General features: G+C 35.9%; 1 long non-coding RNA gene across 1 annotated transcript; it reads right to left on the bottom strand.

Annotated features, from left to right (window-relative positions):
- Positions 1-743: 743 nt before the first annotated feature.
- Positions 744-5936, bottom strand: LOC130054272 (uncharacterized). Its single transcript, XR_008802567.1, has 3 exons — positions 5785-5936; positions 3598-3721; positions 744-1418 (listed from the first exon to the last, which is right to left on the bottom strand). It is a non-coding gene; the product is annotated as an uncharacterized LOC130054272 (long non-coding RNA).
- Between the last annotated feature and the right edge of the window lie 5663 nt (positions 5937-11599).

Raw genomic sequence — 11599 nt, 5'->3', positions numbered from 1 at the left:
ATCATTGACTTGTTGCATGCTTCAAATGAATTGATAGTATCTTCAAAATAATTAAAGATGCCTTAAATTATTTGAGTTTATATTGATTTGGCACTCCATACAACTGAGTCAAAGACCTCAATAAGCTTGTCTGATCAGAATGTCATTGTTGCAAGTCCTCTTTCAATTTTTCATTTGGCATATCAATGAAACTTGGTAGAAAGTATCTTTGAGTAAAGAACTTTTTAAGTTTGTTCATTTCAGGTTCCATGCCACCCCCAAAAGGGAAATGGACCTTATATCAATTCATGAAATATAATAGAAACCAAAACATGTTAAAGCATCTGCCATATTCAAGTGGTCTAGTGTTTCTTAACAAAGAATGACTACCAGAAAACCATCCATATAAGAAGGTTAAACATTTTTTTTCCATTGAGACGTACCGGTAGTACATACACAAGAAAGATATTTCATTGAACTGAGAATCAATTCCAAAATACTTTTAAATAATTGTTATAATGAGGGTTTTAGGAGAAATCAACACCAATCATGGTTCAAAGAGTTATATTGTCTTAATCACATTAACCCTAAAATATTTAAACAATGTCACATGGTAGTGTCTAAAACATATATATACAAGTATGTGGATGCATACTGTAATTTACATTATAGCAACCAACATGACTATTTTAGATCAGAACCTTGCTTTGGCAACCATAGTCTATTAAAGCACAAACACTAAGTATCAAAGACAATTCAATAAATACATGTATATAATTTATTACACAATCATACATATCTGACATTAATAATACATATCAGAAGGTGCTAAACATTTTGAATATATAAATGCATAGTAAATAAAAAAAAAATTCTGTAAACTTCTCCTGTGGTTAGCAAGTTTAACAGTACAAAGGTATGGCTTGGACAAAATTCATGGGTGTTTTTGTAGGGGATGGTGGAGTGGGATGGGAGAGTTCAAAGAACAAATTCTGTTCATGAATAGCCTTTAGCATTCATACCAAATGAAATTCTGTAAGCTCCACATTTAAAATATTTCAAGGATAAAAAAAAACACCCCAAGAAAACGTGAATACATGAAAATGTATCTGATTAGTTAAATACATAAAACTATGGAACAGAAATCAGTTGGCAATAAAAGCAAGTGTACAAAGTCATGGAAACAAATGTATATTCTACAACATCTCATGATGTTAAAGAATCATCAAATGCATCATGCACTCCCTCTGATATATGTAGAGATGATGAGTAGAGGTCCAGTCTCTCAAGGTGTCAGGCAAAGGCAGATCATGCTGATGCAAAATAGATGTTGCCACACATGTAAAATCTTCATCAATATCTTGGAAATTGTTTAAATATGAGTCTCTGTAAATGAGGCGCTATATTTTGTTGAACTGCATAGAAGTATTGTGAAGCACCTAAAATCGAAAAAAAAAAATCTATTATAATTGCACGATGAATCTCTAGACATATTCAACATACCCAGTATATAAATTGAACAAGAGGCCCACAGGCCTAAATTTATCGGTCACCTGAGTACTAGTGAAAAATTATCACTACTCCCAAGGGCTATGGAATCTAGAAATAATTTCCTGTTCTGAAATCTTATCTAAATTTTAACATTCAGCAAAAGTATAAAACAAGATGTGTTCTTACAACTGCAATGCCCTCATAAGTGCATACATTGATGAAAGGCTTCACATAATACAAGAGATGTTTGTAAAACACATATGCCCCCAGGGTGCAAAATTGAAAAGAGTTATACACACACATCATTTAATTGATAGTAGTATCATCAATGCAAAATATTGAGCGGACAATATCTTCCTATGTCAAGAGTGGATTGACCATGTGACCTCAAAATCAGTAGGGGTCATCTTCTTCTGAAGATATACCAGTGTACCAAGTTTGATGTCTGTCAAGCAAAGGGTTCTCTAGACATAAGTGGTCAGTGTATTCCTATGTCCAGTTTGACCTTTGACCATTTGACCTTAAAATCAAAAGGGGTCATCTACTCCTTAGGATGTACCAGTGTACCAAGTTTGATGTCTGTCAAGCAAAAGGTTCTCAAGATATTGAGCGGACAGTCTATTCCTATGTCCATAGTAGACTGACCTTTGACCTGAAAAACAATATGGGTCCTCTTCTCATAACCAACCCACATATGAAATATCATTATGATCAAGTGAATGGTTCGCAAGATATTGAGCAGACAACATGTGGTCTACCGACCGAATGACAGGTGCAAAGCAAAATACCCCTCTTCTTTGAAGGGGGGGGGGGGCATAATAGGTATATCAACATTAAAAGATTATACTAATTTGGACCCATCCTAGAGTCAAAACCCTGGGTTGTGAAATTCACCATTTTTTGTACATCTTTTTCTGCTATTCCTTGGTATAAATGCATTTAGATTTTCTACAGTATCAGCAAACCTGCACATAAACACTATATTCTAAGTTTGGCCCCACCCTGGGGTCAGAACCCCTACCCCAGGGACCATGAAATTTACAATTGTGGTAAAGACTTCCTGCTGCACATCTTAATGCATTAATTTTTCCTAAACATGTGGTTCTAGAGAAGAAGATTTTTGAAAATGGGTCAATTTTGGACAGTTTTTGTCCCACCTCTAAGGTCCTAGGGGTGCAGGAATCCTAAAATTTACAATTTATGTCCCCCTTGTCCCAAAGATGCTTCATACTAAATTTGAAAAGAATTGGACTGGTAGTTATCAAGAAGTTAAAAATGTTCAATTGTTAATGTATGACAGCGGATGACAACCAATTTAGTATCAGGGGTCCGTGTTTGCCCAACTTTCTAATTTGTATTACTTATATGAGTTACGAGATTGATCACTGTTCGTTCATCACCTTTCATTGTAATTCCAACCTAAGGGTCATGACATAACCTAACTTCAATTCACATACTGTATACCAACTTCTATTCATGACGATTAGTTGACAATTTAGCAATTTACAGCTGGTTCTCGGTGACCAATATTCGCGACCAAGATAATCTTAAACAAATACAAAATACATTAATGATAAAGTTCTCGCAAACTTCACGAAAATTTCTCACATGCGAATAAAAGTTGGTTTACAGTATCATGGGTATGACTCAATATCAATATGACAAACATGACCTTGCTATTCTGGAAAAGAACCTTTTTAAAAGATATTCCTTTCTGAATGCATAAACCTACTTCATGGGCCACAATTTGACTAAATTTGAATCTACACTATGTCGTCAAGCTTTCATGAACATTTCAACTTGTCTAGCCAGTGGTTCTCAAGATAAAGATTTTTAAATGACCCCACCTATTTTTGCCATTTCTTGATTATCTCCCCTTTGAAGGATGGGTGACCCTCCATTTAAACATCCCAATTATCCAACTTTGAAGGACTATTTGTGCCAAGTTTAATTGAACTTGGCCAGGTGGTTCTAGAGAAGATAAAATGCAGTTTACAAACAGACAGATAACAGACAAGAGGTGGTCAGAAAAGCTCACTTGATCTACTAATAATAAATATATCATGTCACTGTGTGTGTAAAATCTCACATAGATATATACATGTAGCACTATTTTATTTGTGTTACCTTGATTTGCTCCAGATTTTCCCTAAGTAACTGAATTGCCATTTCCTTCTAAACAGGATTCAATGAAATGCTGCAACGATTCCATTCTCTGTTCCAGGATCCACACAGATCTTTTGAGGACACCCTTAAAAAAATATGACAAAATCTCAAACTTTAAACTTCCATGCATGGAATTTTAACATCAGAGTAGATTCTGTCTCATTTCAATTCTTGTGTAAAGGGACCGTCTAGGGTAATTCCATACATTTTATATCCTGGTCCAAAAGGAAAACAAGTTCTCAGTGTTTAGAAATAATTATATTCTGTTGTAGTTGAACATATATGTTATAGATATAAAACATTATCTTATGAAATCCAAGGGCAGTGGTGGATTTAAGGGGGGTGGGGGGGTGGGGGTGTTGCAGCCGCCGCCCCCCCCCCCCCCCCCATAAATTTTCAAATTTAAGGTAAATCGTGGTATCTTGTTTAGAAAAGTATACTAAATGATAAAACTGATACTTATTTCACCTTATTAAAAATAGAAAATAGTACAAATGACTTAAATAGGAGATGTATTTCAAGCCCTATAAAATCTGTAAAAATCCAGGAGCTTCCGGGGGCTTTGCCCTCTGGGCCCCCATCAGGGTTTTGCTTTGGACCCCCTGGAGGCCTCAAGGCAGCCCCCAGACTGCCTGCCTAATAAAGTGGCGACATTAATATTTAGTAATTATTGTTAATTGAAACTGAAGCAATTTTTTGCCATTGGTGTAACATGAGGTTAAAGATTAATATGATACTTTATCAAATTATCAGGAACTGAAGTTCTCTGATTGGTCCAGACTCTCTTTCCAAATGGGTGTAACTCAGAGTGAGTTCACCTCAAATGAAGTTCCAGGAGGTTTATTCGGGTTCCCCTCTTAAGAAACTGTAGATTTGCTTATAATTTTATCAACCAATCAAATTGCACATTTTAACGGATGTGTCGTTGTGAAGATACACAATGGCAGATGCCAAGTATCAAAGAGACAAAACACCTTTATTACTTATTGATGGAATATTTATTGTTATAATACTCTTTTCCACTTTTAAAAACAGTTTTGATTCAGAAACTGTTTACATATACCCAGTAATTATGGTGGGTTTTTATTTTACATAACACATCTTCTTTTGTGTTTATATTTGCTGGAGGCGGGAACTATATAGTCTGTAGTGTCAAAAATGTTGTAAAATTCCTGATTATTCAATAAAATGTTTATTGACTTTTGAATTCAGTCTACTCTGTCTTGGTCAACCAATACCCGACTAGTTCCATATAGTTACGAGTAGACCTCATTAAAAGTCAATAATTGTATAATGTGATCAAGCCACTACGAATAGGAGAGAGCAATATCAGTTACATACAACAAATGAATTCTACAGTATATCTACAATTGAATTTAACTTAACTAAACATTTATCACCATAGAACATTACAGACCAAAGGGGGGGGGGGGGGGGATAGTGGTATTATTTGGTGAACAAAAGTTATTTTCCTTCCATTTAACATGACTGCATTTCAATTCACTTCGGGGGGGGGGGGGGGGGGGGGGTCCATAAACATTTTCATAGTAATGTAACAGTTAAACTTTATGTTAAAAAAAATAATAGGAGGGTCCCATCCCCCAATACTATGTGCCTGGGACTGTACAATTTAATTACATCCTAAAATATCATTATTGTGTCTCCATAATATACTATATAGATCTACAGATAGACAATTGTACTGAGATGTTTGGCACACCCCCCCCCCATTCTTCGACCCCACCGAAAGCAACTGGATGACTGCGACAGTCTGAATACCCTTGCCTTATCTTATTTTGAGGACAACAGGCTACTACTACTAGCGACTAAGTTGTGTCACTTATACTTCTATCAGTGATAGGGTCATAATATACATGTACATGTAGTGATTCATACATATTTATCTATCGGATCATTTTCAAGCTACAAATAAATGATGGGGCTACAATGGCTTGAACACTCTTTCAAGAGGAAGATGCTGGTGACATCAGTTGTAACAGGGAATTTAGAATGAATTCATTAAAACCCACTGACCCTATGACCCTAGTCTGAGAATATGGCCAATGTTAAGCTTTTTAGAGCTCCTAACAGATGATGAGGTACCTGACCGTTGCACATAATCACACATGTATGTTATTGTAGCCTTACCTCTATCCATGAGTCAATAAGTTGAATAACGGTAAACGCGGTTAGGTCTGTCAGACAATAAAGTACTGTATTCATACGTGCCGCTTGCGTCACGTGCTAATCTCTCTCAATGGGGTGCTTCTTTTCGTCACGCTTCAAATAATATCTGCCTTCACGCTTCAAATAATATCCGCCTTCACGCTTCATATAATATCTGCCAATCTGAAGTCGGAGATTATTATTGTGAATCCGAGTCAGACAAACGTTTTCTGTTTCAAGCGTCCAAATAATAATCTTGTCTTTTTGGCTGGTCCAGAATTATTATTGTCAGTACAGATTATATTCTGTAGCGTTCAAATAAAAAAGATAATTATTGTTGGCGATGTTCAGTAATTATTATTGTGGTGGAAAGATTATATTTATAAAGATAATGTGTGACTTTAAATCGGGTCAGTTTTTATAATTATTGCGGCAGTATTTATAATTATAATAATGTCATAAATAAAGAATATTTTTCTTTTGGGGATGAAATTATAATTTGGTGTCTGAGATTCGGGACAGATTATTATTATCGCTGCGATATAATAATAATATCGGCAAATAGGGGGAAATTTTTATTTTTGGAAGAGATTATAATTTTGGTATTTTATATAGGGAAAAATAATAATAATGTGGGGGTACCCTACGGCTTTCCATACCTTATACATTTTTTTTGTATATACATATTCATGTAAATATGCATCTCTTGTTGAATCTTTGTTATTACATTGTACGTCTAACTGAGCGGAATTACACTCAAAGAGAATTTCCTATCATGTGAAGGGGAACATCACTACTATTTATAAATGATCATGAAACGTGTTTTAATATTTCACCGAGAACAATTTCTTCTTCTTCATATTACAACATTTATTGAAAACACAACTACAAAGACATTTAGAATTCAAAGATGTATATTTATCGCATGTGTGCATTTTTGTTCAGAATCTGTCATGTAATTTATGATATGCATGATGGTTCAAATTTAATTTTTTTATACAGATAATATGTTGAGTAGTTATATGTACATCAAATGTATATTCTTTCATATTGTTGTTATATGCTAATAAAATGATATACTATGCTAATAAAATAATATATATATAAGATGTAAAAGTTTCAACTGGCACATGCATAAAATAATCCACGGCATCACTCAATCTGAAAGATGTACGAAGTAATTAGGTTCTCAGTATTATTTTACGTCATCATGCAGTAAAAAGATTTTCCGGGAGTAAGACCAGTTTCCAATCTATAACGAGGTAACCACATGACCCCCCCCCCCCCCACCCCCCAAAAAACCCAACCAAACCTGACAGCACATCTTGTATTTCCATGACGTGACTGCATTGGAAATTAATGCAACAAGGCACCATCCCATTAAGTATTTGGGAGACCCAGAGAGAAGACTGAATTCAACCATATAAAAAGACGGTAATGCATCAGCCTGTGATACTGTTGTTAGAAAATATTCCTGGGCTTAAAATATCGTAATTATTCCCCATTCATAGTATCACAACACACAAATAAATATAAATTTATTACTCTAAATTGGCAATTTTCTTGAAGATGAGTGATAAAATAAGAGAGCAGATTGGACTCTACTGGTGAGTATTTCTCGGAATTTGCATATTTGGCTAGTGGAGTCGGTGCCCGTTGTGTGACGGCATGCGAACTCTGCGTTCAATTTCCATCTTTGGAATTGCTTCTAAAATCCTTTTATTTCTCTGTTGCCTTTTTTTGGCCATGAATTGTATAGGAACTCCCTGCCAGAATCGATACCATGTAGTCAGATACAATCTTCGGAAACGCTGGCCTCGTACTACTTAATCATTCCCAACTAAAATATTCATCAATCATGATCCACACTAGACCCAAAAGAGCGAAAAGCGTTTTGTATGCATAATCAAACAGACCCGTGTTACACGAATCTAAACAATTTAGTTCAATTATGTTATTGATTTGTATAAATGTTTCGTTTCGACTTTAATTAAATAAGTGCTTCTTTTTCTAATATTTCTAGACTACCTTTCCATCATAAGGAATGTTTCCACCTTCTACCACGTTGTGTTGCATTCGTTTGTGGACTAGTTTGCAGATAAGTTTAGTCGCTTCTGGTAAAAGTAATTAAATTCCATGACGAAGTACAAGCTTTTGATTAAAAAGTAAATAACGGATACCGGCATTGTTCGTCTTTAATTAAACCAGTAAAACATTGAATAAAGTTGGCCACATAAAGCCTCTTCTTATTGAGGACGTAAATTGATATTGATGAAGAAAAATCGATCACAAATCTGCAGGGGTGTATACATATTTATGCCCACTAACGACTGTTTGCAATGTGGTCCACAATTTGTTTGAAAAAAATATCAAATGATCTGAAAGATATAGTCTTTCCCGATCACTTGTCAGCACGCTTTTGCAGATTAAATCGACCCGGTCTTTATTTCAGGGCTTGTTGGGACAGTGATCCACATTGCTTCCTTTGATAAGATGCATTATGGTATAGATGGAATCTGACCGTGGTGCAGACAGGCGTCATTTGTCAGAAAGTTACGTCTGTCTTCTAAAGTACCGACTACTTTAAGTACGTACTGTCTTTTAGCCGTGATATCCGGGTGCGTTCTTGCAACAGACGTTACGAGTCTGATTCCGGAAGTCCCAAGCCTCTTACGTTATACCAATGCCTTCACTTTCTAATTGGTGTAAATGACCCTGATGTTGCCTATGGCTGATAAAGCCCGGATGATACCATCCGGCTTTGTTTCACGATTGTCATGGAAATTGCAATGAAATCTGAAGCGTCCTCTGACAAGCGTTATACATTACAAACTTCTTCATGCATCATTGCAGCGAAGAGATGTATAATGCTTAAAATTCTCTCATGAATACCAAACTTCTTCAAAATCAGCGGATAAAACATATTGCAAGTCACGTTCTTCTCTGTGTGTATATTTCTAAGTACCACAAATTGCAATTCATCCTCTTAGTGCAAATTGGAATTCCGATTTGTACTGTTAGATTTTAGAATTCCGATTGATTAGAGTTTCAATTTCAACGGCGACAAATTGGAATATCTGAATTTATAGGATTTGTTGGAGCGAATTAAGAAATATGACCGAAATGGATTCTTATTATGAGAAACTTAACTTAAAAAAACTACATTGACTTATTTACAAAAATACACAAACAATTATATTCTTCATTTAAGATTTTGCTTGTGACGCCTGCCAAGAATAAAGAAAGTTTGCTTTACGGCATGCACTACACAGGGTATGCGTGTTACATTATTAAAGTCGGTAATGAACATTCATATGCAAGGTCGCAGTATGTCTTCTTGCGGCTTTTATTACATGCATATATATTTTTTCACTCTCTATTCCGAGATTGAAGTCAAACTCAGTTCAATTTCTTAAATAAATCAGGTGATCACATCTGGTCAACAAAATTCACAAAGGCAGAAGGTCTCCTTGGCAAACGTCTAGTAATGTGATCAGTCTGCTTCATTGAAATTTATGTTTACTGGTGAGAATATTGTCTTGGAAAGCTCGTTATTTCTGTTTTAATTTAAATTCTTAATAAAATACAAATTCAGAATCCTCTTAATTAAAAATCCGATTATCTCAGCAGAGATTAGAATTCCTATCAATACCTAAATCTGCCAGTACAAATTGGAATTCTAAATACCCCGGTAGTACTACAACAATCATGCACATGCAAGTATAAATAGGTGTACAGAGCTTGAAGAATGGACTGATTGATTGTATATTGTTTACCGTCCCTTTCGAGATTTTTTCATTCGACATATGGAGACGTCACGATTGCTGGTGAAGGACTGCAAAATTTAGGCCTATGCTCGGAGCTTATGGCCTTCAAGTAGGGAGGGATCTTTATCGTGCCACACCGCATCGGATTTGCTATCTCATCCGAAGGGCCGCCCCATTTAGTCGCCTAAATTAAATGGATGTATGTTTGTATAATCCACATAAGACAGCCCCTTCCCCAATATCCAACAGAAGCCCATGGAACTTGGGTTAACATATGTAATCATATAGCGACACTCTTAAACGGGAAACATTGCATTTTCAATATTGATGACACACAAATCCACCTTTTAGTAGTTAAGAACTGGATTTTTTAAATCTGTTTTAGTTACGATCACACATATAGCTTATATAATATTTTCGTAATGCAAAATCATCGTATGAACAAATATTTATAACTTTTTTTAAAAATATTAACCTTATCTGGACCTAATGACCTTGGTTTAGGGTCATGGCTCAAAAGGAGTCATTGCGCCAAAATTGAGCTTTCAGACAAAGTTATGACATGGACTACTATTTAGAAAAATTATAGATGACCTTTGCATTGACTAAATGACCTTGGTCTAGGATCATCAAATACCGTCTGCTCATGCAAGACCTTATGATGACTCTCCATTATAAAGTTACGATCCAAATAATTTTTCTACCGTTTCAGAATGGACTTCAGAACTTGAAGACTTTTGTTCAGGATAATGGCACATTAATTCACCAATCCTCAATCAATTTTAATCCTTCTGTATAAGGTTTACACGAAAAATGACTACACGCTACTTAGATTATTGCCCAACCGAGGGTGACGGTCGGAGTGGCTTGCGAAGATGGCCCAAGGGCGGAGAGTTTTTATTTGTATTAGGCCCTATCATGATCTTTTTGCAAATCCCATCGCACAGAATACCCGAGAAGTTGCGATCGTTTGATTAGCGTCTGCCAAGAATGGCGAAGACATGGCAATGACAAGGACTGTTTTAGGTATAATAAAAGTTATTAAATGTGTATTCGGGCAATAGTCATTTTGTCAGCCCCTTGGTAAGAATAGTATACTTCGGTCTAAAGTCCTCAGCCGGCAATTCTTACCTCGCGGCTGACAAACTACCTGATCACAAGCAATCTCTCTGCCGAGTAGATCTATGTGCTCCAATTATTCTCCATAAAACCGTTAATGGCCGAGTTATTTCTGTGTTTATTTTATTATTGGTTTTGATCAAATGACCTTGGTTTTAAGATCGTGGTACATAAATATGTCATAAGGACCTTTCTGCTAAATATGAACTTCATTACAAAACGACAACTATTTCCAATTGTTTCTTTAACAGTAACCTTTATTCGGGATGGAAAACGTTGGTTTAGGGTCATGACTGGTCATTAGCAATCGTTGCGACAAATATAGACCCATACTTTCGACAACTCCCCATTGCAATGCTATGACCTGGTCAGTGGCGGATTTAAGGGGGCCGCAGCCCCCCCCCCCTAAAATTTTCAAATTTAAGGTAAATCGTGATCTCTTGTTTAGAAAAATGTAAATGATAAAAGAAACAATAATTTCTTCCACTCTCGGAGAAATAAATGACAACATCTTTTGATTTATTTAATTACTTTTATTGGGAGAACTTACATGTTTTCCAAAAATCCCTTAAAATTTGCGTCATTTTATTGATATCCATCTATCAAAAATGACAGTAAATAGTAAAAATTACTACATAGACATATCTGAATCCCTATAAAATCTGTAAAAACCAGGAGCTTCGCCCACTGGGGGTCTCAAGGTGGCCCCCAGACCCCCTGCCTCATAAACTCGCACCCCCTAACCGCAATTCCTGGATCCGCCCCTGTTGGTACAACTGAGTTTGGCCTTGGTGACAAGATTCTTTACAAGCATAGGATTGTTGCACACGTCTTGCTATAAGCATCGTTCATACGAAATATACGCTTCTAATGCCACTAGTCCCGTGGGGATCCGGGTTAGAATAGGTCCT

This window comes from Ostrea edulis, chromosome 4 (genome assembly GCF_947568905.1).
Source record: "Ostrea edulis chromosome 4, xbOstEdul1.1, whole genome shotgun sequence".
In the NCBI taxonomy this organism is placed as follows: domain Eukaryota; kingdom Metazoa; phylum Mollusca; class Bivalvia; order Ostreida; family Ostreidae; genus Ostrea; species Ostrea edulis.
Note: the sequence above shows the minus strand (reverse complement) of the source record. Positions and strands in the feature narration are given on the sequence as shown.